Genomic DNA, 26,712 nt, shown 5'->3' on the forward strand with positions numbered 1-26,712 from the left:
TTAATTATTGAATTTAGGAGGAAAGCGTTCAGTCTCTCCCTATTAAGTATGATGTTAGCTATAGATATTTTTGTATATACCTTTTATTAGCTTAAGAGAATTCCCTTCTTTACATAGTTTTTTTTTGGTCGGTTTTTATCATGAATGAGTGACACATTTTTTGAATGCTTTTTCTGCATCTTCTAATATGATCATATGTTTTTTTCTTTTTCAGTCCATTAATGTGATGGATTACAATAATCTGAGAACATACTTTGCATAATTTCTATCCCTTTAAATTTATTAAATTGTGTTTTACGGTTCAGATGTGATCTATTGGTGAATGTTCCATGTGTGCTTGAGGAGAATGTGAATTCTGCTATTGTTAAATGAAGTATTCCACAATTATCAGTTAGATCAAGTTGATTGATAATGCTCTTCAGGTCATCTATTTCCTTACTGATTTTCTGCCTACTTGAACTATCAATTACTGACGGAGAGATGTTGAAGTTTTCAACTAGAATTGTGAATTTGTCTTTTTCTCCCTTCAGTTCTATCAGTTTTTGCCTCACGTATTTTGATGCTCCGTTGTTAGGTGCTTACACGTTTAGAATTGTTATGACTTCTTTAAGAAATATTAAGAAATAACCCTTTTATCTTTCCATGCCCTTCTTTTTTTATCTTTTCTTTTTCTTTACAGTATCTTATATCATTGTATTTCCAACTCCTTTCTCCCATACCTTGTGACATTGCTAACATTCAATTTACGTATCCATATACTATAATTACTCAATACATTGTTAGTGGTTTGCTTAATATTTATCCTGTGCACTGTTCTCTAAACGTCTTCAATCTGTGGTTTGTTGTTTGTTGCTAATTTTGGAAAGTTCTTATCCATTATTACTTCAACTATTTCTGCCCCATTCTGTGTTTAGTTCCTCTGTTATTCCAGTTTACTTTCTTTTACACCTTTTCATATTGTTCCATGATTCTTAGATGTCCTCTTTTGGTTGTTTCATTCTTATTTTTCCTTTGCATTTCAGTATGAGAAGTTTCTTTTGACCTATCTTCAAGTTCGTGTTTCTTTCCTTTGCTCTGTCAAGTCAACTGATGGGTCTATTGGAGACATTCTTCATTTGCTTTACTCTGATTTGTACTTCTAGCTTTCCATTTAATTTTTTACTTTTAGTTTCCATTTTTTCTGCTGATATTACCCATTTGGTCTTGCATCTTGCTCACATTTCCTATTAGAGCCTCTATCTGTCAATCACAGTTATTTTAAAATTTTTTGTCTATAATTCCATATTGTGTCATATCAGAGTCTGGTTCTGATGATAGCTTAGTGTCTTCAAACTACGTTTTTTCTTGCCTTTTGGTATGTCTTGTAATTTTTTGTTGAAAGCCATCCATGTATGAGTGTTAAAATAGATAAGCCTTTAGTTAAAGACTTATGTTAATCTTACTAGGAGTTTAGATTAAAATTCCTTGTGTCCTTGTTTTTGTCTCTCTGTTCTTTGGGGCTTCTGTTTGTGCTGCTACTCTGATGCAGTCTGTGGGTTGCAGCTCCTTTAACTGAAATCCACTGGAGGCTTTGTGGTAGGTGGTGGGGCTTCAGGGAGAGAAGTGCCCTATCATCTTCTGATTAAGTCTCAGGCTATTAGTGGGCCTACGTCTTGGGGTGTGGCTCTCACCAGTGTTCTGTCCCTCCTCCAGGGATATAGCTATTTTTCTCTTCCCTGCCCCTTGCTTTTCTCTTAGGCTACAATAATCCCAATATATTTCTTTGGAATTCTTTCCCGTGTTGTGTGGTTTTGGTTGTTGGGTTTTTCTTTTAGGTGAGACAGGTAAGCTAGAAAGGGCTGGTGTTAAGTGGAAATCCTTCTTCCAGGATCCCAGATCAGAGAGGTTTTCTATATTATGCTTTCTCGAAGTCTTCCTTGGCAGAGTGGGCCTTTTTTTGGAAAAGGACCTGGGAGAGTTTCACATTGACTTCTCTTCTCTCCCTGCCAGGGCCACCTCAAGATTCTCCTCGGATCCTCACTGTGAGAACTTCATGGGGTTCCTAGAGGGAAAGACTAAGGAATTCTGTGGACCCCACCTATGATCGTGCCTTACAGATTTCAAACTCTTGCAGTAGTCTAGACCACACTCAACATCCAGGAATTCATCACATTTACTAGTGAGGTAAGTGGTCTTATCACCTAAGGTATCCAGCAGTTTCTACTCCCGGTAAGCAGGACCCAGGGATGGATCACTCTGTCTATTCCTATTTGGGTGTGTCAGTTTGCTCTGCAACCTCAGTTTTCTGACAGATACAAGAAAGTCATTGATTCTTCAATTCATCCTGCTTGTACTGATAGTAAGGACAGAGTGACAGTTTCCAGGCTCTCTACATATCAAAGGTGAAAATGCATTATTTATTTTCTATTCCAATCTTTGTGGTTTTTTGGCAATACAGTTTTTCTTTTTGGTCTTTCTAAGGCCCTTCTTTGGGTATGTAAAGGTTTATAGTATTTGGTTGGTATAATGAAACAAAGAGGGAGAGAGAAAGGGGTGTGTATGCATGTATATCTTTATAAGAATGTTTTTTGACACATGAGTATAGAAAACCATAAAAATAATGGTTAGATATTTTTGAGCACTTACTATATGTTAATCATTCTGCTCAGTTACTTCATGTGCGATCTCATTTAATTCTTACACTAACTAGGGAAGTCAGCACTGTACAGTACTATATTACATATAACAAAATGAAGCTCAGAAAAATTCAGTGTGTTTTGCAATGAAATACAATTAGTAATTGGCATTATGAGTTCAAACCCAGAATTATCTAACTTCATAGCTGTGTTCTTAAGTCTTTTCACTCTACCAATTACTGACACTCTCATAGATCTCTGAGAAGTCCCCCTTTTAGAGGAGAGACATAAAAATATATCCTTTATTTGTACTTTTCAGTTATTTTGCGCATAACGCTGATCTTAGATCTTTCTCCTTTGTCTGACTGAGGATAGGCAATTGGCAACAATTCATGAAATGGGTTTCAGAGGAGCTCATCTATGGTTTTGGTACATAAAATGGAAGGGAAGAAGTTAGTATCATAGCCTGAAAGTGTGCCGAACAATAAAGATGAACAGGTAGCAGAATCCAAGCAGATTATTTTGAGACTAAAGGCAAATATAGCAAGTGACATAGGTGTTGATATGGGAGACAAGAATTCTTGAAAAATCAAGATAATTGAAACAAAGAATGGCAGAGTGAGCAAAAACAAAAAATAAAAGACAATGTTGAACAAATGGAGATGGAGAGTGAATATCCATGATTTTTTTTAAAGATGCACTTCTATGATATGCATAGGCTACTAAACTCATTTAAAGATACTTGTAGGTAAATGCACTTCAGAAAACTTTTTTCTCTCTTGATAGTCACACTTGTCATTTCGGTTAACAGTACAATGATCCAGTAACTACAAAGTTAAAAGCGCATATCAGAAGAGATGCAAGGCAGGGGAAATTTCAAAGAGAATTATAATACTCAGCTCTGGTATTGTTACTGGTTAGCTTAATTCATTTCTATGATAAGGGACAGTAAAAGTAATGGATAATTTTTAGATTAAGTGTCTTGTTTGTTGTCAATTTTCTCCCTAATGGATACCTTGGTACACACTGAGCAACTTGTAACTTCAGTTTCACAAAGGCGATTGCAGATTTTGTTAGATGGTAACATTCATGGATAATATTTAAAGTTTTATAAAACTACTCACAATATTGTACTTACTCAGGGAGTCAGATACTTATACTGGAGTTTGGGCAATAGCCCTTGTCAAACAATTGTGGAAACCCACTTATGCCTAGTATAAAGTAGTTACGTGATTTTTTTTTTCAGGTTTTAAACATTTTATGTCTTTTAAATTATGTTTTGAATGAATAATTAATTTTGGATGCATAAGCCATTTTTGAATGAAACAGTTAAATGATCTTCCTGAGAAGTGTTGAGATCTGCAATATGGTATAAAGTAAAAATAAGGTAGAAATAAGGAACTAATACAACCATCCCTTACAGTTAGAGATTTTTAGCATTAAATTGGCAGCCAAATTAAGAATAAAACAATTAATAATGGTCTTTCATTAAATTCATTTTTAGTTACTGCATTTAATGTTTCACTTAGCTACCGTGTAATTATCTTTTCATTTTGGAATGTTCTTCTATGCTTTCTTTTGTCTAAAAATTGCATGGATTTCTGACACCTATTACATTTAGAAATACATTTTTCAACTTTTCTAGAGTTAATAATGGAGAAGGTCTTCATGAGATCAAAACTCAAATCTGTTCTTAAATAGAAAAAAACAAACAAAAAAAAACATTGCATGTTAGAATACAATGTTGAGTTTATAACACATCTGTTGACCCTTAACAGTAGAAAGCCAGGGTTGATAATAATATTATCTTTATTTTGTATTAAATGAAAATGAGATATAGAAATAGCCAACTGTTTAAGGATTACATAGGTAACCTGTGCACGTAAAATACTATGTCTTTGAGTTTCATGATTTGTAGAGCAATGACTCAATTTAGTACCCTTTCTTTGTGGCTAACTATATCATTATTTCTAAAACAGGATCAAAGAATGTATCTCAGAATTCTGTGAGTTTTACATAAAAATAATATTTTTCTTTTTAATTATAACCTAGCAGAAATTATTATAGCCTCCAATATCTGAACGGCCACCTTACAACTGAGAACTATAATATGCTTTCCAGGGCTATCTTATTGGTGTTTACTATTGCATCGGTTCCAAGCTCTATGGTTGTTTGGTTATTGTAGGCTAATGAGAAAAGAACACAAGCTGGTTTTATGTGTAAATGCTGCACTGCACAAAGGATTTCACAATGTTTCTAGTCATCGGATTTTGTTGTAGAAATGAAGCTTAACAAATTCATAGAAAATGCCAAAGGAGGAGTGACTCTTCTGAAGGCATTAATATTTTGTTGAAAATGGCATTTGCTATCTGTAAAATATCATCCCTAATGTTATTTATTATTTAATGTTGTTAATTTGAGGTTTTATTATTTGGCTGGATTGTATTTAATTTGTCAAAATATTTTGGTTTTAAAATTATAAAAAGAGCTATTATCATAAGGAACTTATACCCAATTTTATGTTTATACTTTTAAAATTTTATAATACAATAATTTGTCAGTGAAGAATTCTTGATTTTTCCCGCCTTGATAAAGACTGAAATTGGGGAAACACTGCTACTCAGGAAGCATGCAGGATTAGCTTGTGTGATGCAGCGCATAACCATGCAAGTACAGTTCCACGAGAGCAGTGATTAAAGACAGCACATGTATTTTACAGCACATCAAAGAGTTTGCTTTTGTTTTTGATTGGAAAAATGCACACAAAAATGCCATCAGGTCAATAGCTTAGCAATTAAAATTTTATTTTTGCCTTCAAACTAGAAGGAAAAATGCTACCTCATTAGGAAATCAAAGCTGTCAAATGAGACAAATTGTTCCATAGATCTAGAGTGCTAGCGTTACGTTCAGTTGGGTCACATATTATTCTGAAGTACCCAGCGCGTGGATAAAGATTCTGGTTCACGGGCAGACTTGGCTGTGGAACAGACATGCGCTAGGTAAATAGTTAGATCTATGTTATCAAAGAGAAATGATTAGACAATTCAGGCAGCCACTTTTCCTTGGTCGGAGGAATATTTGGAGCAGTAGATTGTAATTTATATCCAGGTTCCAAGAGATATATTAACCTCATAGTTTTCTTTCTTATTTGTGTGACTCTAAGTGTCAACACTGTTTAAAATGTCAAACCATTCTGCTGGTTGGGGAGTGCTACAAAGCGGCTTATATTCAATCTCTGTTAGACCTTCACCGTATCCAGCAATCCTTGTATCTACCACACATGGCCTCCTGTCTCTCTACGCATCTATCCCTTTCAACCCTTCTTTTAGTGCTTCTCAACCTTGGCTCCACCTTAGAATCACCTGGGATGCTCTAAAAAGTTCTGATGCTCAGGACACAATTCAGCTCAATTAAATTTGTAGCTCTGAGAATGGGAAGCAGTCACAATAGTTTTTAAAACTCTCCAGGTGATTCCAATGTGCAGTGAAGATGGAGAGCTACTACCCAAAGCCATAGTGTTTCCCTCCAGGTGAGATTCTTTTCCTTCTTTTAAGAGCAACCAGATTCCATGAACTTTCACCATCCTTTGTGAATCCAGAGCCACTCTCATATCTTTATTATACCCCTCTTTCTTTGCTCCATTCTGAAGGAGCTGTGTCCACCTTCAGAACAGCAACACTTCTGCGTCTTGGCTCTTGATCCCAGTACTTTATGCTTCTTTTGGGTCCTTAGTACGTCAGCTAGCTCCTCACTCGCTTGCAATTTGCATTTGTCACTTTCTGATTGTCTTTTTCTGCCAAATTCTTTCCTATCTCAGATGTAAACAATGATAATTTTTAGAAAGTCAGTGAACAGATGAACTGAAAGTGAATTGGCCCAATGACAAAGTATGTTGACAAGAAACCTTGTATGTCTTGGTCCTGGTATAGGATTGTGCGTAAAATATTTCCTTTGAACATTTTTATCCCATCTTGTTCTCATGTAGTTTGGGGGTTTAAATTTACACTGCATACTTACTACAGAAAAGCACAAGCCAAATAAACAAACAATAATAAATAAATAAATAAATAAGATTGGGGCCTAGGTTGGAAATCACTGACGCACCTGCGAAATATATATGTAAAACAACTTTTTAAAAATTTATTTTTATTTATTTATTTATTTATTTATTGAGGAAGATTAGGCCTGAGCTAACATCTGAAGCCAATCCTCCTCTTTTCTGCTGAGGAAGACTGACGCTGAGTTAACAGCTGTGCCCATTTTCCTCTGCTTCACATGTGGGATGCCTACCACAGCATGGCTTGACAAGCAGTGTGTAGGTCCGCACCCAGGATCCAAACAGGTGAACCCTGGGCTGCTGAAGTAGAATGTGTGAACTTAACTGCTGCACCACGGGGCCAGCCCCTCTATATAAAACTTTTTGTAAGAGGACACAATCAAATTAGACACTGTAGGATATTCAAAGAGAAGTTTAAATGAGAGCCAGCTCAGAATCAAAATAGTGGCAAAGGAAGAGACAAGACTCGGTGAGAGTCAGTAGTACTCTTAGACTGCTTTCAAGAAAGGATGGGCTACATTGTATTTTCTGCAGCAGAAAGTATATACTTACATCACCAACACAGGGCCATATCTACTAAATGATGCCAAATGAATGGGTATAAAGTGGCCTTTCTCTACTGTTTAATTTGCATTTCTGCTTACTATTGAACGTTAAATGTGAGCTTCTCTTCTAAGTGTCTTGGCTTTTTGGCTAAGCCTTCTGTTTTCTCTCTGTTCATATAAATTCTTTCACTGGATTCCTGACTTTTCCTTGTTGACTGACAAGAGTGCCTTATTAGTCATCTTCACGTAGATCAGTCATCTTCAAAATTTTTGTTCAATTCCCAAAACATTGTTGAATGTAAATGTATGCTGTTGCGGCTATCAGCAGATTTCTCAGCAGAAACTTTACAGGCTAGAAGAGAGTGGAATGATATATTCAAAAATCTGAAGGACAAAAATCTACAGCCGAGAATTCTCTACCCAGTGAAAATATCCTTCAAATACAATGGAGAAATAAAAACTTTCCCAGATAAACAAAAATTAAGGGAGTTCATTGTCACAAAACCTCCTCTACAGGAAATCCTCAGGAAAACCCTCATTCCTGAAAAATCCAAAAAAGGAAAGGGGCTACAAAACCAAGAGCAGAGGAGATAAGTAGAAGGACAACAACAGAGAGTAGCAGCTCTTCATCAGAACAGATTAAACCATGGGACGAGAAACAAAGGAAACTGAAGAAAACCGGAAAACAAGACACAAAATGGTAGTGGTAGGCCCCCACATCTCAATAATCACTCTAAATGTAAATGGATTGAACTCCCCAATCAAAAAACACAGAGTGGCAGGATGGATCAAAGAACAAGATCCAACAATATGCTGCCTCCAGGAAACACACTTCAGCCCCAAAGACAAACACAGACTCAGAGTGAAGGGATGGAGAACAATACTCCAAGCTAATAATGAACAAAAGAAGGCAGGTGTCGCTATACTAATATCAGACAAGGTAGATTTCAAAGCAAAACAGATAAAGAAAGATAAAGAGGGACAGTATATAATGATAAAAGGGACTCTCCACCAAGAAGACATAACACTTATGAATATATACACACCCAACACAGGAGCACCAAAATTTGTAAAGCAACTCTTAATAGAACTAAAAGAAGACATCAACAACAATACAATAATAGTAGGGGACCTCAACACACCATTAACGCCAATGGACAGAACATCCAGACAGAAAATCAACAAGGAAATAATAGAATTAAGTGAAAAATTAGACCAGATGGACTTAATAGATATATATAGAACACTTCATCCAAAAACAGCAGGTTACGCATTCTTCTCAAGTGCACATGGAACATTCTCAAGGATTGACCATATTTTGGGAACCAAAGCAAACATCAATAAATACAAGAGAGTTGAAATAATATCAAGCATCTTTTCTGATCACAATGCTATTAAACTAGAAATCAACTACAAGAAAAAAGCAGAGAAAGGTGCAAAAATGTGGAGACTAAACAACACGCTTCTCAACAAACAATGGATCATTGAAGAAATTAAAGAAGAAATCAAATTTTATCTGAAGACTAATGAAAATGAGAACACGACATACCAAACCATTTGGGATGCAGCAAAAGCAGTCCTAAGAGGGAAATTCATCGCAATACAGGCTCACCTCACTAAACAAGAAAAAGCTCACATAAGCAACCTCAAACGACACCTAACAGAACTAGAAAAAGAAGAACAAACAAAACCCAGAGTCAGTAGAAGGAGGGAAATAATAAAAATAAGAGCAGAAATAAATGATATTGAAACAAAAAAGACAATAGAAAGGATCAATGAAACAAAGAGTTGGTTCTTCGAAAGAATTAACAAAATTGACAAACCCCTAGCCAGACTCACCAAGAAAAGAAGAGAGAAATCCCAAATTAATAAAATTAGGAATGACAGAGGAGAAATCACAACAGATACCAATGAAATACAAGAGATCATAAGAGAATACTATGAAAAACTATATGCCAACAAATTGAACAACCTGGAAGAAATGGACAAATTCCTAGACTCCTACAATCTCCCCAAACTGAATCAGGAAGAAATGGAGAATCTGAATAGGCCAATCACAAGTAAGGAAATAGAAACAGTAATCAAAAACCTCCCCAAAAATAAGAGTCCAGGACCAGACGGCTTCTCTGGAGAATTCTACCAAACGTTCAAAGAAGACTTAATACCTATTCTCCTCAAACTGTTCCAGAAAATTGAGAAAGATGGAGAGCTCCCTAACACATTCTATGAAGCCAACATCACTCTGATCCCCAAACCTGACAAGGACAACACAAAGAAGGAGAACTACAGGCCGATGTCACTGATGAACATAGATGCAAAAATCCTCAACAAAATTTTGGCAAACCGAATACAGCAATACATCAAAAAGATTATACACCATGATCAAGTGGGATTTATACCAGGGACACAGGGATGGTTCAACATCCGCAAGTCAATCAACGTGATACACTACATCAACAAAATGAAAAACAAAAACCACATGATCATCTCAATAGATGCAGAGAAAGCATTCGACAAGATCCAACACCCATTTATGATAAAAACCCTCAGTAAAATGGGTATAGAAGGAAAGTACCTCAACATAATAAAGGCCATATATGATAGACCCACAGCCAACATCATACTCAATGGACAAAAACTGAAAGCCATCCCTCTGAGGACAGGAACAAGACAAGGGGGCCCACTTTCACCACTCCTATTCAACATAGTACTGGAGGTGCTGGCCAGAGCAATTCGGCAGGAAAAAGAAATAAAAGGAATCCAAATAGGTAACGAAGAAGTAAAACTCTCGTTGTTTGCAGACGACATGATCTTATATATAGAAAACCCCAAAGAATCCACAGAAAAACTATTAGAAATAATCAACAACTACAGCAAAGTAGCAGGGTATAAAATTAACGTGCATAAATCAGTAGCATTTCTATACACTAACAATGAACTAACAGGAAAAGAACTCAAGAACTCAATCCCATTCACAATTGCAACGAAAAGAATAAAATACCTTGGGATAAACTTAACCAAGGAAGTGAAGGATCTATACAATGAAAACTACAAGACTTTCTTGAAAGAAATTGACAATGACATAAAGAGATGGAAAGACATTCCTTGCACACGGATTGGAAGAATAAACATAGTTAAAATGTCCATACTACCTAAAGCAATATACAGATTCAATGCTATCCCAATCAGAATCCCAAGAACATTCTTCACAGAAATTGAACAAAGAATCCTAAAATTCATATGGGGCAACAAAAGACCGTGAATTGCTAAAGCAATCCTGAGCAAGAAAAACAAAGCTGGAGGAATCACAATCCCCGATTTCAAAACATACTACAAAGCTACAGTGATCAAAACAGCATGGTACTGGTACAAAAACAGGTCCACAGATCAATGGAACAGAATTGAAAGCCCAGAGATAAAACCACACATCTATGGACAGCTAATCTTCGACAAAGGAGCAGAGGGCCTACAATGGAGAAAAGAAAGTCTCTTCAACAAATGGTGCTGGGAAAACTGGACAGCTACATGCAAAAAGATTGAAAATTGACCATTCTTTTTGACCACACACCAAAATAAACTCAAAATGGATCAAAGACCTAAAGATTAGGCCTGAGACAATAAGTCTTTTGGAAGAGAATATAGGCAGTACACTCTTTGACATCAGTTTCAAAAGAATCTTTTCGGACACTGTAACTCCTCAGTTGAGGGAAACAATAGAAAGAATAAACAAATGGGACTTCATCAGACTAAAGAGCTTCTTCAAGGCAAGGGAAAACAGGATTGAAACAAAAAAACAGCTCACTAATTGGGACAAAATATTTACAAGCCACTTATCCGACAAAGGGTTAATCTCCATAATATACAAAGAACTCACACGGCTTAACAACAAAAAAAACAAACAACCCGATCAAAAAATGGGCAGAGGACATGAACAGACATTTCTCAAAAGAAGATATGAATATGGCCAATAGACACATGAAAAGATGTTCATCATCGCTAATCATCAGGGAAATGCAAATCAAAACTACACTGAGATATCACCTTACACCCATTAGATTGGCAAAAACATCCAAAACCAAGAGCGACAAATGTTGGAAAGGTTGTGGAGAAAAAGGAACCCTCATGCACTGTTGGTGGGAATGCAAACTGATACAGCCACTATGGAAAACAGTATGGAGATTTCTCAAAAAGTTAAAAATAGAAATACCCTATGACCCAGCCATCCCATTACTGGGTATCTATCCTAAGAACCTGATATCAGAAATCTCAACAGTCCGTTGCACCCCTATGTTCATTGCAGCATTATTTACAATAGCCAAGACGTGGAACCAGCCTACATGCCCAGAAACTGATGATTGGATAAAGAAGATGTGGTATATATACACAATGGAATACTACTCAGCCATAAAAAAAGACAAAATCAGCCCATTCACAATGTGGATGGACCTCGAGGGTATTATGTTAAGCGAAATAAGCCAGTCAGAGAAAGACGAACTCTATATGACTCCACTCATAGGTGGAAATTAGCATATTGATAAGGAGATCTGATCGGTGGTTACCAGGGAAAAGGGGGGGTGGGGGGAGGGCACAGAGGGGGAAGTGGTGTACCCACAACATGACTAACAAAAATGTACAACTGAAATCTCACAAGGTTGTAATCTATCATAACATTAATAAAAAAAAAATGTATGCTGTTGCAAATTATTGTCAACTTCTATATTTTATCATGTTTGTAAATGATGTATTTTCTAACATATTATAAATAGTGATTGTTAAAGTTAACCTTTTATGATGCAAAAATCAAAACATCACATTCCTGCTTCCTGATTATAACAAAGTTAAGAACTTCTCATATATTTTAATATACTATGTATCATTCATATATGCATTTTTAACCAAAATATTATCATACTGCATATGCCAATTTATAAACTACTCTTTTCAGTTAATAAAACTTCTCCTTCCTAGTAAAAAGATTTTTATCTCATTTAAAGCCCAAATTCATAAGCAAATTTTCCCCCAAATTTCCTTTATAACTAGTTTGTTAGAATTGCTTATAAAAATACATTTTATGTGGTTATAATGTCCTTTTAACATCATTTTGTTTTTAACATGGATTTATTTTATTTTTCACATTCTTAGCTTATTGAAGAGACCCATGCCAGTTATCCTCCAATATGTCCCATCTTCTGGATTTATCTGGTTGCTTTTTCTGTGGTATCATTTAGATTATCTATCGCCTAAATTTAGATTTAAAAGTTTGATAGATTCAAGTTAAACATATTTGGGTAGAACACATCACATATGATGTTATACATCAGTTCAGGGGCCTCCTAACATCTGGTTGACTCTCCATTAATGATGCTAATACTGACAACTGCTTACAGAGGTGATGGGTGATCCCTTCATTGTGATTTGTCTTTTCTCTCTTGAGACTAGAGGACAATCTGTGTGGTTTACTTTGCATTTATTTTACAAAGTATACATAGTATTACTATGTATACTTTGACATGATCCATGTAATTGCTTTCACTCCAATGGCTAATCCTGGTATGAGTCAATAATTTCATTAAGAGTATAGAAGGGTAAGGAATTTCTAATTCTGGCATTAGTCCTGCAATATTCCCTTGAAGTCTTTTGTAAAATAGAGCTTTCCCTAAATCAAGCATCCTTATTCAGTTAGTTTGAAAAGAAGTGCCTAAATGAAAACACACAATTCTTTGCTTTTAGTTAAAATAGAATTGTGAAAATCTTTTTCTAGATTTCTCTTTTTTTGAGTAACATTCTGTACTCATGGATTTTATTGAATCATTGTTCTTGAAACAACTAATACCATTATTATTTTTGATGCTTATATTGCCACAGTTTTCACCAGTGCAGGCCCCCGAAGGCTGACTCCTGATGCTTTCGAAGTGACCCTAACAATTTTTTGAAATTTCTTTGCTTTCTGGTAGAAAAAGATATCCCAGGTTTACTCTGTACCTTTCCTGACTCAGACCTGAAATCAGTCATTTGTCTGAAGAGTTCTGGTTCCTTTTATGAAGAAATGACATTTAAGATCAAGATTTAGGTTCCAGGGGGCCTTACTGCTCCCGCATTGGTATTGATTTTAGGTCATGTCGGTGGACAGAGCTAGATGATACGTATTTTAAATTTTTTAAGAAGATTGTTTTTATTTCAATGATTTTTAACACTGCTATGTGTTTATGTATTTCAAACTTTTATTATTGTGTTTTAGCTTTTATACTAAAAATCTTAATTCCTCATAGGTAGTTAGTATAAATTATAATATAAAAATATTTCTAATATGTTTATAATATAAAAATATTTCCAAAATGATAATATCAATATTAATACAAAAATAAAATTGTAGAGTAAAGATTATAATTTTTGGCTAGTTCCTTTTGCCCTTAGAACATATTCCACTAAGTTTGTACAGTCAAAACCTTGTGTTTTTTAAAGTCACTTATGATAAGTTCTTTCTCTGAATTTTTTTTACCAGTTTGATATGTGGTTAGTTTTATTTATCGTTTATTTTTAATTTACAAATTTGTGAATTACATCATTTTCTGAAAAGATTATAAATCAAAAGTAAAAACTATTTAGACAGTTTTATTATACAAGGGTCTGTGCTCCCATAAGTAGCAATTCTCTATTTCATATTTATCCTTCTATTTACTTTCAAATGCAAGACTGTGTGTTTGTGTGTATATAAATAAATATATTTTTAAATTTGCTTAATTTCTTACACAAAGTAATAATATTGTTTATACTATTTGCTCCTTGCTTTTAAAAATCAACTATGTACCTCAAAGATATCATTTCCTAGAGATTATTCTTATTCTGTTTTGACCGCATAGTGCATAATTATGTGGTTATACCATTTAACCAATCCTTTGTTTTTTGACACTTGAATTCTTTCTAATATTTTATTACTAGAAATAATATCATAATTAATAATCTTGCACATATATCCATGGATTGTTACTGAAATGAAAACCTTAGCATTATGCATACTTACTTCCTTATACTACATATACTTTTTGCATTAACTAATTATTTCACTTTTTATTCTTTCCATCCTATTTTTATAAGGTACAGTGTTGGTGGTTAACATTACAATTTAGTTGTTAAATTACAGGATATTTCAGCTGAATGTCATTGAAGTAGATGAGGTATTAAAATTACCTAGTGACAGATATGTTGAATAATGGGATTGGGGGGTGGGGAGAGGGTAAGAGTTTGTTCATTTTTATAAGGTAGAGCTGCATCATATTAAGCAGAATTTTTCTATAATTATTGTTGTTCTATGTATTGTGTATTGCATTGTTGGTCAGAATGGGTACTTACTACCCAAAGAGGTAGGCTGTGTGGTTACTTATTTGCCCTTAATTCCATTTCTACCCAACCATGATCTTCTCTTTATAGAAAGGGTCTAGAAACATGCAAACTACGTTTATCAAACTCTCTTACTAACAAGATTCCCATTAAGTTCTGCCAATGGGAGGCACGGGAAAGATAATTGAAAGCAGAGGGAAGAAACGATATCTTTCTTCTTCCAGTGGTGCTTTTGTCAATATGAACAGGGGCAGGGAAGTGCAGACGTCTGGGTTTCCCTCAAGGAGCGAGTTTCTAGCAGTGTTGACGGTAATGTTTCGGTAGTGTTCAGCAGTCTCAGCAAAACATGGGCAGCAGTGGTGGCGGACAAATGCATGCTTGTATCTTCTTGCATTAAAGCAGCGGTGCAGGCTTTCAGCTTGGGGGATGGTTGTATTTTCAACATCAGCAGCAGAGGCTGACTGTGCATGCTGGGGAACACCATTTTCATTTTACGTTCCTCTAGTGTAAGGATTATTAAAAACTTCCTGAAGTTACTTATTTTGGAATAATCTCATCTTTTCATTTTTTTCTCATCTAACCCTTCCAACATTTTCTAAAAACCTCCCAATATTAAATTTTCTTCCTTGAAAAATCAGGAAAGGCTTTTATTTTCTGTCCAGACACAAAATGAAGTATATTAAAGTTCATACCTCAGCTTCTTTTTATTTATATTTACCTGTTGTATATTCTCTCGTATTTTCATTTGCCATCTCTGTCCCCATTGCAGACCACATATGCCTAGATTTTTATTTGATTTGATTTTTATTTTAGTTTTTAATCCCATCTGAAATTCTCTTTAATTTTTAAATTTATCCTACTTAAATATATTTTAAATCTCTTGTTATGTTAGGAATCATTTCTGCCATCTTGTTTATTTACGCCTCACATATAAGGTATTTTATTTTTTCTTTCTTTGTTTCTCCTTTCCTGCTTTCCATTGGGTTATATTACTTCTGCTGGTTTAAAAGTTGTACATTCTTTTTTTCTAATTTTCTTCTTAGCCTTGTCCTAATCTCTTCCATTTCTTATGGTGCCGCCTCCTCTACAGCTTTATTAACTTTTGCTAATATTCACATTATGGCAGGTGAAGTAGAAGGCAAACTGAACTTTCAAAAACTTAGCTTATGATAGGAAATTTGTTGTAGAGATTTTGATATGACTGAATTTCACCAATGATATGCTCCAAGTCTGGATAGATGTTGGGGAGCCTTTCACCTCATATATATTTTATATATATGTACAAAATTTATATAAATTTTGCATACATTAAAAATATAAGTATATTAAAATATAAATATATAAATTTATATATATAAAATTTATTTAGTAGAGTTTTATTAACAATGTCACTCGTTTAGTCCCCTAGATCCTGTTTTCTAAATTGTCAATGTGCAATAAAGCCAGATAAGGGGTAGGGATGTTTGGGAATTAATGACATTGCACTCTTGAACATGCTGGGCACATGGTAGGCATTAGACAAATGACAGCAACAATAATTTGTACTGGTAATATATCATGGGTTATGGTTTTGTTTTTGTTTTTAGTAGCTACTGGCTTTTTCCACACAATTTAATGTGTTTTCAGCATCACAGAATAAATCCTGATTGAAGGGACTACTGGACAGCACTTTTCACTTTGATTGACATGGAATTAACTGGAATATTAAATTTCCAACTTGCAAATTATATGCTCCAATGTGAATTCTGGAAAATAAAGTTAGCAGACACATACACTATCGTAGATGCTTTTTTTTTTTTCTCAGCTGATGATAGGTGGTTGTGAGTGGATATTCTGCTTTCATAAATTTTTAAAGAGATGAGTTTACTTGATAGTAGCTTGTTCTTAAAGCAGGATGGCATTTATCACATTGTGGGCCTCTTTCTCTTATGATATCTTTCAAAGCATGTATATTTTTGGAATCTCTGTTCTGAAGTAAGAGATAAACAAACTATCATCCAAGATATATAGTGCTTTACATAAACAGCATAAATCTCTTGTGTTCTCCCATAAATATCCTTTTATGACTGGATCTTGGGATTTCCTGGAGGAAAATGTGCCTTTGGTAATTGATGCTTCTCAGCTAACATCATTAATCAAATGAGTTTATGAGCAAAAATTCTAAAATGCCCATTGATACTTTTCTCTGACTTGGTAGATGGAAAGCAGACTTTAATAAGCAGAATGGCAAGATTGTTTTAAGATTTCCAAGAGAATTTCACTCCCTTGTCTTCCAGTTCAACGCATCTACCCATCCCAAACCTTAATCCCCCTCCTCAAACAGTTCTCCCCAGAATGGAATAAATGTCCATTTCAAAAATACATTCTTTAAATTTATAGGATCTTTCCAACTGTTACAGTGAGGCAGAGAGCACGGTCTCATTGGAGGCAGCCAAAGAGCACAGTGGTTTGTGCGTGGGCTCTGCAGTTAGACTCCCCAACTACAAATCTCCTCCTACCCCGCGTTAGCTATATATTCTTGGACAAATTAAGTAGACTATGTTTCGGCATTTCACATCCACGAAAAATGGGAATAATATTTACCTGTTTCACAGGATTATTTTAAAGCTCAAATAAGATCATTTATATAATGTCCTTAGTGTTGTACCTTGTCTATAATAAAAGCCTTCAAATTTTAGTTTTTATCAAAGGTCATATACACTTCAGTGTGAATTCAATTCAGCTCCTTCACATTTTTGACTAACAATACGTTGATGAGATTAGAAGCACCAGGAATGTGTACTGAAAATGCTGAGAAAATAAAAATGGGTGGGGGAGGAAAGCAAACAATTGTGCATATGGACAATGCTGAGTAATGACTGATAATTCATTAAAATAATCTTAATCCCTAAATTTTTGCTATTTCATAGGTAGCTTTAAATGCATAAATAAAATGTAATCATTGTATAAAACTAGAAAGTCAAAAAAAAAACACAAATAGGAATTAAAACACCCAAAAGTTCACTACCCAGGAATGACAATGACAGAAATTTTGGTGTAAATCTTCCAGTCCCACTCATAGAGGAATATATCTTATGTAAATTAACATGTTACTAAAATGGATCACACTATTCTCTATTCTTGATTAGACCAATCATTTGAAATACATAAAAGTATTTCCATCACAATAAAACAATAGCTGTGTATAATAATATTTAGTGAATTCAGAGGATAGCAATATTAAGAATATTACATAAATTATTGTCCCAAGCCCCTCTTGTTGGACATACAGGTTGTATGTAATATTGAGCTCCCTGCCAGGCTGTATCTAGGGCTTCTTATCTGATATGGTATTAACAAGAAGGAAAGGTAAGGCAACAAGGACTTATGGGATCTTGGTTTATCTACATAGTAGGGACAATGCCAGTGGGAGAAATGACAAGCTTGCAAGCTCTGTGTGTTCCATGTGTGGCTGATCCTCATTATTCTCAGATTCCATTTGCAAATTTGACTACTCCCCCAAATTTACTTTTTAACCTCAAAACCAATACACATGATGCTTTCACAGTCATTTCTGGACCTGCAGAATGGCAAAAAATTTGAGCCACCCAACTTTCACATTCCCAACTGAAATCGAACAAGGCGACCCTCTGCCTTCTGTTTCAGCTCCTATAATGGAAACAAGAGTCCTTTTCACACTCTTTTTAGTGCCACGGCTTTTGCATTTTCGCACCTTTTGTTGATGATTTCTCTGTTTGAAATGGGCCCACAGCATAGTGCTGCAGTGCTGCGTAGTGTTTCTAAGTGCAGGAAGGCTGGGATGTGCCTTAGGAAGAAAACACGCATGTTAGATCAGCTGCACTCAGGCACGCATTGTGGTGCTGTTGGCTGTGAGTTCAATGTTAATGAGCCAACAATATACATTAAACAGGGTGTCTTCAAAAGAAATACACATAAAACAAGTTTGTTTTAACCAGTTAAAAATGTTGTCATCAGAGGCTTGCAGGAATCTCATCCTATATTTCCCCTAGAAGCAATGGTTCTGTATTCTCTAACTCAGTGTATGAGACAACTTTGCAGAAATAACTATTGTGAACAATAAGAATTGACTGTATTTCCATCCAAGTTTTCCCCTATGATTTCCTTCTTTATCTTCTATTGGAAACACCCCTGACATTCTCCTTAATGTCTGCTCCAAAATAAAATTTGTAAGATTTTTCCCTTGAATGGCCCATGATCACTAATTAATTTGTTTTCATTATAATGTTATTAGTAGAGGGATGGAGTTCTATAACCAAAGCAACAGGAATCATCACCTACCCAGATTAATCCTGGCTCCCATCCTATTGTACCCAGTTATACATATTCCCCTGTTTCTTGTCATCTGCCTATTCTTGTATCTCATTTGTATTTTCACACATCTATCTGTTCCAGACATATTACCCTAAATCCACTAATTTAGTACATTCTACTTCTACCAACATTACTCACAATGTATTTGAAATCATACATAGATCCGGTGATATGCTGACATGATGAACCCTACTTCCCTGATGTAAGAATAGAAATGCAAATTCTAGGCAGGCCCTTCAACCAAGATACACACATATGATTTAGGGTCTGCCAATAGATGTAAATCAATATGACTTCAATTCAGAAATAAGCAGTTTCAAAAAGTATGTTATATGGAGCTTTCATTTTTGCCACTGCATGCCACCAGCAGAAGTGTTGGATGTTTGGTGGTTCCAATTACAATGTCAATGGCAGCACTTGACTGGTGGTTGTAAAGCAAAGTTCCCTGGTACACAAGCTGAATTCGGAGGCAAAGACAGCAGGGATTTATTTACGGTTCACTCAAGCACCAGATTTATTATTGAGCCAGATCTATCATCCGGTATTGGACTTTGATCTTGGATGATTTACTTTAAAATTGGTTTGAGAACCCTCTTATCAATTCTGTGAATTGGCATGTATCATGTTATTAAACTGAGATAAAATCAGCTGAGATTATCTTCTCTTGCTTATAACTATGAAAGCCTTGACTCACAGAATATATTAGTTTTCTAATGCTGCCATAATATGTCACAAATTTAGTGGCTTAAACAACATGAATTTATTATCTCACAGTTCTGCAGGTTACAAGTCTGCCGTAAAGTCTCATCAAGCTAAAATCAAGATGCCTGCAATCCTTTCTGTGGGATTAGGGAAAAAACTACTTGCTTGCTCACTCTGGTTGTTGGCAGGATTCATTTCCTTGTGATTTTAAGACTAAGACACTTTTTTCCTTGTGAGCTGTCAACTGAGGGGCATCCCCAGTTTCTAGAGGCTGTCCTCATTCCTCACTTCTGCCTCCCTTCCTCCATCCAAAGCCAGCAATGGAAGGTTGATTCCCTTTTAACCTTAGAATCTCTCCAGCCTGTTCTCCCATTATTAATAACAAGGTTGCAGGATTCAAGGTTAATATACAAATGTCAATTGCTTTCTTATATTCCAGCAATGAACAATTGGAATTTAAACTTAACAACACACTACTGTTTATATTAACACTTAAATGAATTTCTTAGGCATAAATCCAACAGAATATGTCCAGGATCTATATGAGGAAAGCTACAAACTCTGATGAAAGAAACCAGAAAAGATCTAAATAAATGAAAAGATAGTCCATATTCATAAATAGGAAGATTCAATGTTGTCAAGATGTCAGTTCTTCCCAACTTGATCTATGGATTCAATGCAATCCCAATCAAAATCCCAACTAGTTATTTTGAGGATATTGACAAACTCATTCCAAAGTTTATATGTGAAGACAAAATACCCAGAATAGCCATCACAATATTAAAGTCAGAGGACTGACACTACATGGCTTTAAGATTTACTATTAAGATATAGTCATCAAGACAGTTTGCTATTGGCAAAAGAATAGACCAATAGATCAATGGAACAGAAGAGAGAGCACGGGAGCAGAGCTACACAAATATAATCAATTGATCTTTGATATCAGAGAGAAGGCAATCCAATGTGTTACTGGCTCTTAGCTAATAGCAGCCCTGATATTAGTTCCCCTACAGTGAACCTAGCATGTGTAGGGTTAAAGCTAAAAGCCTGTGTCCCCAGTTCCCTGGGTCTTTAGTGACACTCATATGTAAAGGCTTATTTCTTTAACCTTTGACTCCTTGAGCTATACTCCCAAGTAGAAGTTACAAATTGTTAAAGCCCAGATGGCCTCAAACTGGGTTCCCACTAAAGCTGTAGCTGATCCCAGGACCTTGAAGTTCTTTTACAGAAAACAAATGTCCAGAGAATATCAAGAAACCAAAATTTCCCAGGCCCAACTGCTCGGCTTCCTGACGTCAGAGTCTACCTTCCACCATGGAAATAAACATCTAGGGCACTCATCTGAGAAATCCTTTGTCTCCTCTGCTGGAAGCAGCCCCAGACACAGGCTGGGGAAAATGCTGACCAAGAAATCCACAGCCCCCCTCCCTCACCTAAAACCCCAAATAAAAACCCCTACCGATTTCTTAACGGGAGCTAGCAAATTTGGGGGCACTTGCCCTTGCTTTGCTCCCTGTGCCTGGCAAAGTAAAGCTTTTGTTTTTCTCCCAAGACTCTGTTCTCATTATTTGGGTTGGCATTGGGATCAGAGACCGAACTTTTAGCAAGAAATGGGGAAAGGACAGTCTTTTCAGCAAATGGTGCTGGAACAACTGGACATCCACATACAAAACAATGAACCTAGATACAGACCTTTCTTTCAAAAAAATTAGCTCAAAGTGGATCACAGACCTAAATGTAAAATGCAAAACTATAAAACTCCTAGAAGATAACATAGGAAGAAATCTAGGTAACCTTGGGTTTGGTGATGGCTTTTTTTGTACAACACCAAAAGCATGATCCATGAAAGAAAAATTGTTAGGTTGGCTTTAGAATTAAAAACTTCTACTCTACACAAGAAACTGTTAAAAGAATGAGAAGATAAGACATAGACTGGGAGAAAATCTTCATGAAGCACGTATCTGATAAAGGACGATTATCCCAAATATAAAAAGAACACTTAAACCTCTACAACACGAAAACAAAGAATCCAGTTGAAATATGGGCCAAAGACCTTAAGAGAATCTCACCAAAGAAGATATACATATGGCAAATAAGCATATGAAAAGATGCTCAACATCATATGTCATCAAGGAAATGCAAATTAAAACAATGAGATACCAATACACACCTATTTGAATGACTAAAATGCAAAACACTGACAACACCAAATGCTAGCAACTGTGTAGGGCAATAGAAACTCTCGTTCTTTGCTGGTGGGAATGCAAAATGGTACAGCCACTTTGGAGGAGAGTTGGCAGTTTCTTATTAAACTAAACATACTTTTACTATTCAGTCCAGCAATTATGCTTCTTAGTATTTACCCAAATGAGCAGAAAACTTATGTTCACACAAAAACCTGTGCACAGATGTTTATAGCAGCTTTATTCATGATTTTCCAAACTTGGAAGCAGCCAAGAAGTCTGAATAAATGGATAGATAAACTGGTGCATTCATACAATGGAATATTATTCACTGAATTGAGCTATCATGCCATGAAAGGACATGAAGGAGTTTAAATGCATATTACTAACTGAAAGAAGCCAATCCAAACGGCTATGCACTGTATGATTCCAATATAAGACATTCTGGAAAAGGCAAAACTATGGAAAGAATAAAAATATCAGTGGTTGCCAGAGGTTAAGGAGAAAGAAGGGGTGACTAGGTGGAGCACAGAGGATTTTTAGGGTAGTGGAAATATCCTGTATGATACATGTCATACACATTTGTCCATAGCTCCAGAACATACAACACCAAGAGTGAAGACTAATGTAACCAAGACTTTTGTTAATTGAAAAAAATCTTAAAGTTATGTAAACACTAAAGGTTAGATTTCAAGAAAAATAAAACTGTATAAAATCTAAGACAATTCCTTTGAGGAGAGACATAATGAATTTTAAAATAATATGAATTCAAGCATTCTCAAAGAACCAACAGCATGAGCAGTGATGAGACCTGGAGGATCGATTTGAGGCTCAATCACATGTCTTCTAGGAAGTTCCAACAGGATATGGTCAAAAGGGAGAGAAACAAAATTGAAGACAGAGTTGCTGAGATTCGAAATCATTGTATCTTTAGATCAAACTTGCACTCACATAGAAAGAGGATGAAGACACTGAAACTGCTAAACAGTGAGAATAAGAATCAGTATGATAAGCTGTCAGAGAAAAAGCAGATTATTTATAAAGAAATCATTCTTAAGCAAAAAAAAATTCAGAATTCTCTTCAGTAACAAATGCATTTTAGGAGACAATAAATTAAAATCTTAATTGCTTGAGAGAAATAAATTTCAGCTTTGATATTTATATCAAATAAAACAGCATTAATATGTGGGCAAAATAAAGATATTTTCATTCATATCAAGACTAATGGAATTTACCATCATTTTTCTTCACAAAGCAAATACTAAAGGTTAGATTTCAACAAAAGGAAAGTAAGAGAAAGACAGGACTTCAAAGAACTTTAGATATTTTTATGTCAGAGATTCAGAGTCTAAAAGCTCAAGGAAAAATTGTGATTGGTGGGACCTAAGGCTCATGAAAAAATATTATAAGAGACGTGGAAATGGAGTGGGGGAGATTAGAGAATAAATGTTATACACTAGTCCACAGGAATCAGTTATTTTATATATTAAAGGCATTGTTCTAAGGATTTTTACCTCCAGCATTTTTAGAAAACTCCTTGTTTTGGTTCTTGATTTTGCCAATTGCAAACGACAGCCTCTCTACCTACAGGCAAAATAAAAACACTCCTGTATTTTCCAAACTAACTACATTAAAATTCTATTTGTTAATGTTTAACAAGCCCAAAGCCATTAACAGCCAGCAGTCCCAGAAGCTCCTTCTCATCCCTGAAGTCGTTTACATTCTGGGTCATACCCTTCTCCAACAGCGTCTTTCTGTATAGGATCACGTGAAATTGAAGTTTCTTTTCAAAGGTGAGGGCATCCTGCTTAAACTGTTATTTTTAAAAATATGTATAATTAAATAACTCCCTCTTTCTTCTTTGCAACCTAATTCATAGGGACATCTCCTTCTAGTTAGATTATGCTGCTTTTTTTCTTCAATTCTTTTTTCCCCCTCATACTTATTTCAACCTGGCTACAATTCCACTCTGCTCCCGGGCTGTTCAGCCTTTAAACATTAGTAGATAGCTATCATTTATAGTTCTCATTTAGCCAAGCCACACCCATTTTGTGGTTTGTTTCAATCTTTGTCCCTAGTCAGAAAATTGAATAAAATAGCATATCGCCTGCTTTCTAGTATGATGGTTTTTCTTACTGAGTTCAGAATAGCAAATCTTAGTACAAAATTTCAGACCTCACCTCAAAAACTTACCACTGGCTGCAATGGACATAATAATGTAACAGCATTGCAGAAAGATCCTCCCTAAGTGACATTTATGCAAATTATTGCCTGACATAATAAGCAAATCAGTTCTTGGTGGATAAAGGAGACTCAGAGGGAAGGACCATAGTCAACAATTGTTACATAGTTTTGGGTGTACTAGCTGGTAAAATGCTCCTTAGAGCTAATAAGAGAAAGATTTATATATTCTTTCTTTTCCTTCTTATTTCTGTTGAGTTTTAGTGCTATAATTTTAATGCTAATAAATAGCCAGTCTTTTCACTAAAGTTTATTTAACCTCTTCAGATGAAATACTCTCTGTTACATTATAGTGAAATTGAAAGGTTTAGATAATCGGTATATTCAACAGTCTATTAATAATCATATCATGTAGAATGTCTTCTTTCACAATCAGAGGGTTTCCGCACTTTCATTGAGCATACCACACAAAAATATACTCACATAAATTTTTAGGAATTCAATAATTTTGTTGTTGAATTTAGAATAAAACATTCATTAGGCAAAGCAGAATCTGGGATGTTTCCTAGTCAGGTGTTTAAGGAATTGTGGGAAGAGAGTTATGTTCTCTCCATCAGTTGCACTTTCTGTGCTCTATCTGTTCTTGATCCCAATGACCCTCTTATATTCCTCTCCCCAAAAAACTCCTTTACCCAAAAAATGGCTCTCCCATTAAAAACGCATTTCTCCATTTCACCTTCACCATCTCAACTTCTCCCTTCTCACCATAGTATTTGCTTATTTTCTCTATTATTTACAGATAGAGTCCATCTTTTCTCTGAAATTGGATTATGATGTTTTGTTTTAATAATTTTCCCCCTATACTTATTTCAACCTGGTTAAAATTATACTCTGTCCCTAGGCTGCTCAGTCTTTAAATATTATTGGATCGCTATCATTTACACTTCTCATTTAGCTAACCACATTTACTGTAGTTAGTTTCAATCTTCGTCCATAAATCACTCTCTCTGCCCTTAGTCAGAAAACTGAATAAAATAGTGTATCACCTGCTTTCCTATCTAGTGTTTTTTTCTTACTGAGACCAGAATAGCAACTCTCACTACAAAATTACAGACCTCACTTCAAAAACTTACCACTGGCTGCAGTGGAAATAATAATGTAACAGGATTGCAGAAAGACACTTGGTAAGAAGACTCTTCCCCTCCGAGCTCCTGTTCGCAGGATGAGTACTGAGTGAAAGCCAATGAGCCAGAGCAGATAGGATAAACAAAGGACAACTGACAGGAGAGGACCCGAGGGATTTCCTCTGCTCTACCCCTCCTCTCTGTGTACTCTTTTTTTCCCCATTCTGGAAAGGACCTCGCTACTGGACCAAAAAGTGAAAGGTCAGATTAAGTTAACCTAATTTTAGTAATAGCATTTTTCTTGTTTTGAAATGCCAGTCAGACAAAGGTTTATCAGTGCCTTTCTGATCGTACATCAATGAGCCTTACCAGGAGACAAAGCACTAGTCTTCGGGAAGCACAGTCTCGAAAATCAGGAGGCCTGAGCTTGAGTCCTAGCTTTGCCAATAAGAACACCTGTGTTTGTATGTAAATGACTTATGTCCCGGATTTCAGATTTTTCTTGTTCTGTATCAAAGGTCCCAATTTACTGATGAAGAACTTTGCAGGGGTGAGGAAGAGGAGGGTAATAGTGTAATTTAAAGTAGTTGGTGAATCCATATGTGCCCCAAGTGTTGAGTGTACACCGAATAGAGAAAATAATCTTGAAATTGTGTGTATAAATTTACTAACAATATTGAAATTATACTAACTTTTAAAAAAATCTTTGAGTGTTCCTTAAATCAATGAAAACTGAAAATATAACTTTTTTGTTTCATGTATTTCAAAAAAAGATTCTCATGTTTAAGAAGCTTTGAAATCTCCAAACTAGATATTCTCCATAACTCTTTCCAGTCTGAAATTATAGGCTTCATTGACACTCAGGAAATTGTTTTAGTCAAATTTGTAAGAGTTGAATTCACCCTTGACACCACTGAAACAAACCTATTTTTACTCTAGACTCACCATATTTTCAAAAAACAAATCATTTTCATTCCTTTTTTACCTTTATCCAGTAAAGTACAAAATAAAAAACCTTACCTATTTATTAATCTTTTCTATGTAATGTTTTCTTTTGTGAGACTACCCAAAATTCTCTTTCACTCTGCTTGGAGCATTTCTTATTCATAATGGCAATGAACCGATATCTAAGTGTCAGGTCCCTAAGGTTGCTACGGGTTTTGACATCCAAACACTTGACTTTTAAGTGAGTTCTAATGCCGGCAACATGTGCTCTATCCCTGGGCAACACTATTCTTTCAAAAGCAGTTACATTAACAATTACTGCAGGGCATCTAAGTGGATGCTGTGCAGTAAATAGAAGAGGGATGGACCGCAGCAAGCAATGCTGGAAAGGGAAATTGGACCAGATCCCTTTGAAAAATCACTGCTAAGACTGAAGCATCATCATTTTCACAAGTCTGGAAGTCATAGCAGCGTGCTGACTTTCCCGGACTCTGGTAATCCAAGATGAGGTGTTTGAGAGGAATTTTGTCCATAAACTTAGAAAAAAAGAGTCATCATAAGATATCTCTCCTTGGTAACTCATCTGTGTACTTTCAAAAAACAAACATAGATTTTCTATTTTTTGTTAACAGTAATTCCCCTATTTATGTGTTTTGCTATGAGGTATGTGTGTGCGTATGTGTGTGTGTG

At 35.4% G+C, this 26,712-nt stretch overlaps 1 long non-coding RNA gene across 2 annotated transcripts in view; it reads right to left on the minus strand.

Moving 5' to 3' along the window:
* LOC139081588 (uncharacterized) overlaps positions 1 to 25,235 on the minus strand; it is a 55,261-nt gene extending 30,026 nt beyond the window's left edge. Inside the window, exon 1 of one of the 2 annotated variants that reach the window (XR_011536716.1) lies at positions 25,087 to 25,235. This is a non-coding gene — a long non-coding RNA (uncharacterized lncRNA). The remainder of the gene's footprint in view (positions 1 to 25,086) is intronic. The other variant, XR_011536715.1, reaches the window with a different exon arrangement.
* Positions 25,236 to 26,712: the final 1,477 nt, after the last annotated feature.

The sequence above is a fragment of the Equus przewalskii genome, unplaced genomic scaffold (genome assembly GCF_037783145.1).
Source record: "Equus przewalskii isolate Varuska unplaced genomic scaffold, EquPr2 ChrUn-13, whole genome shotgun sequence".
Classification (NCBI taxonomy): Eukaryota; Metazoa; Chordata; class Mammalia; order Perissodactyla; family Equidae; genus Equus; species Equus przewalskii.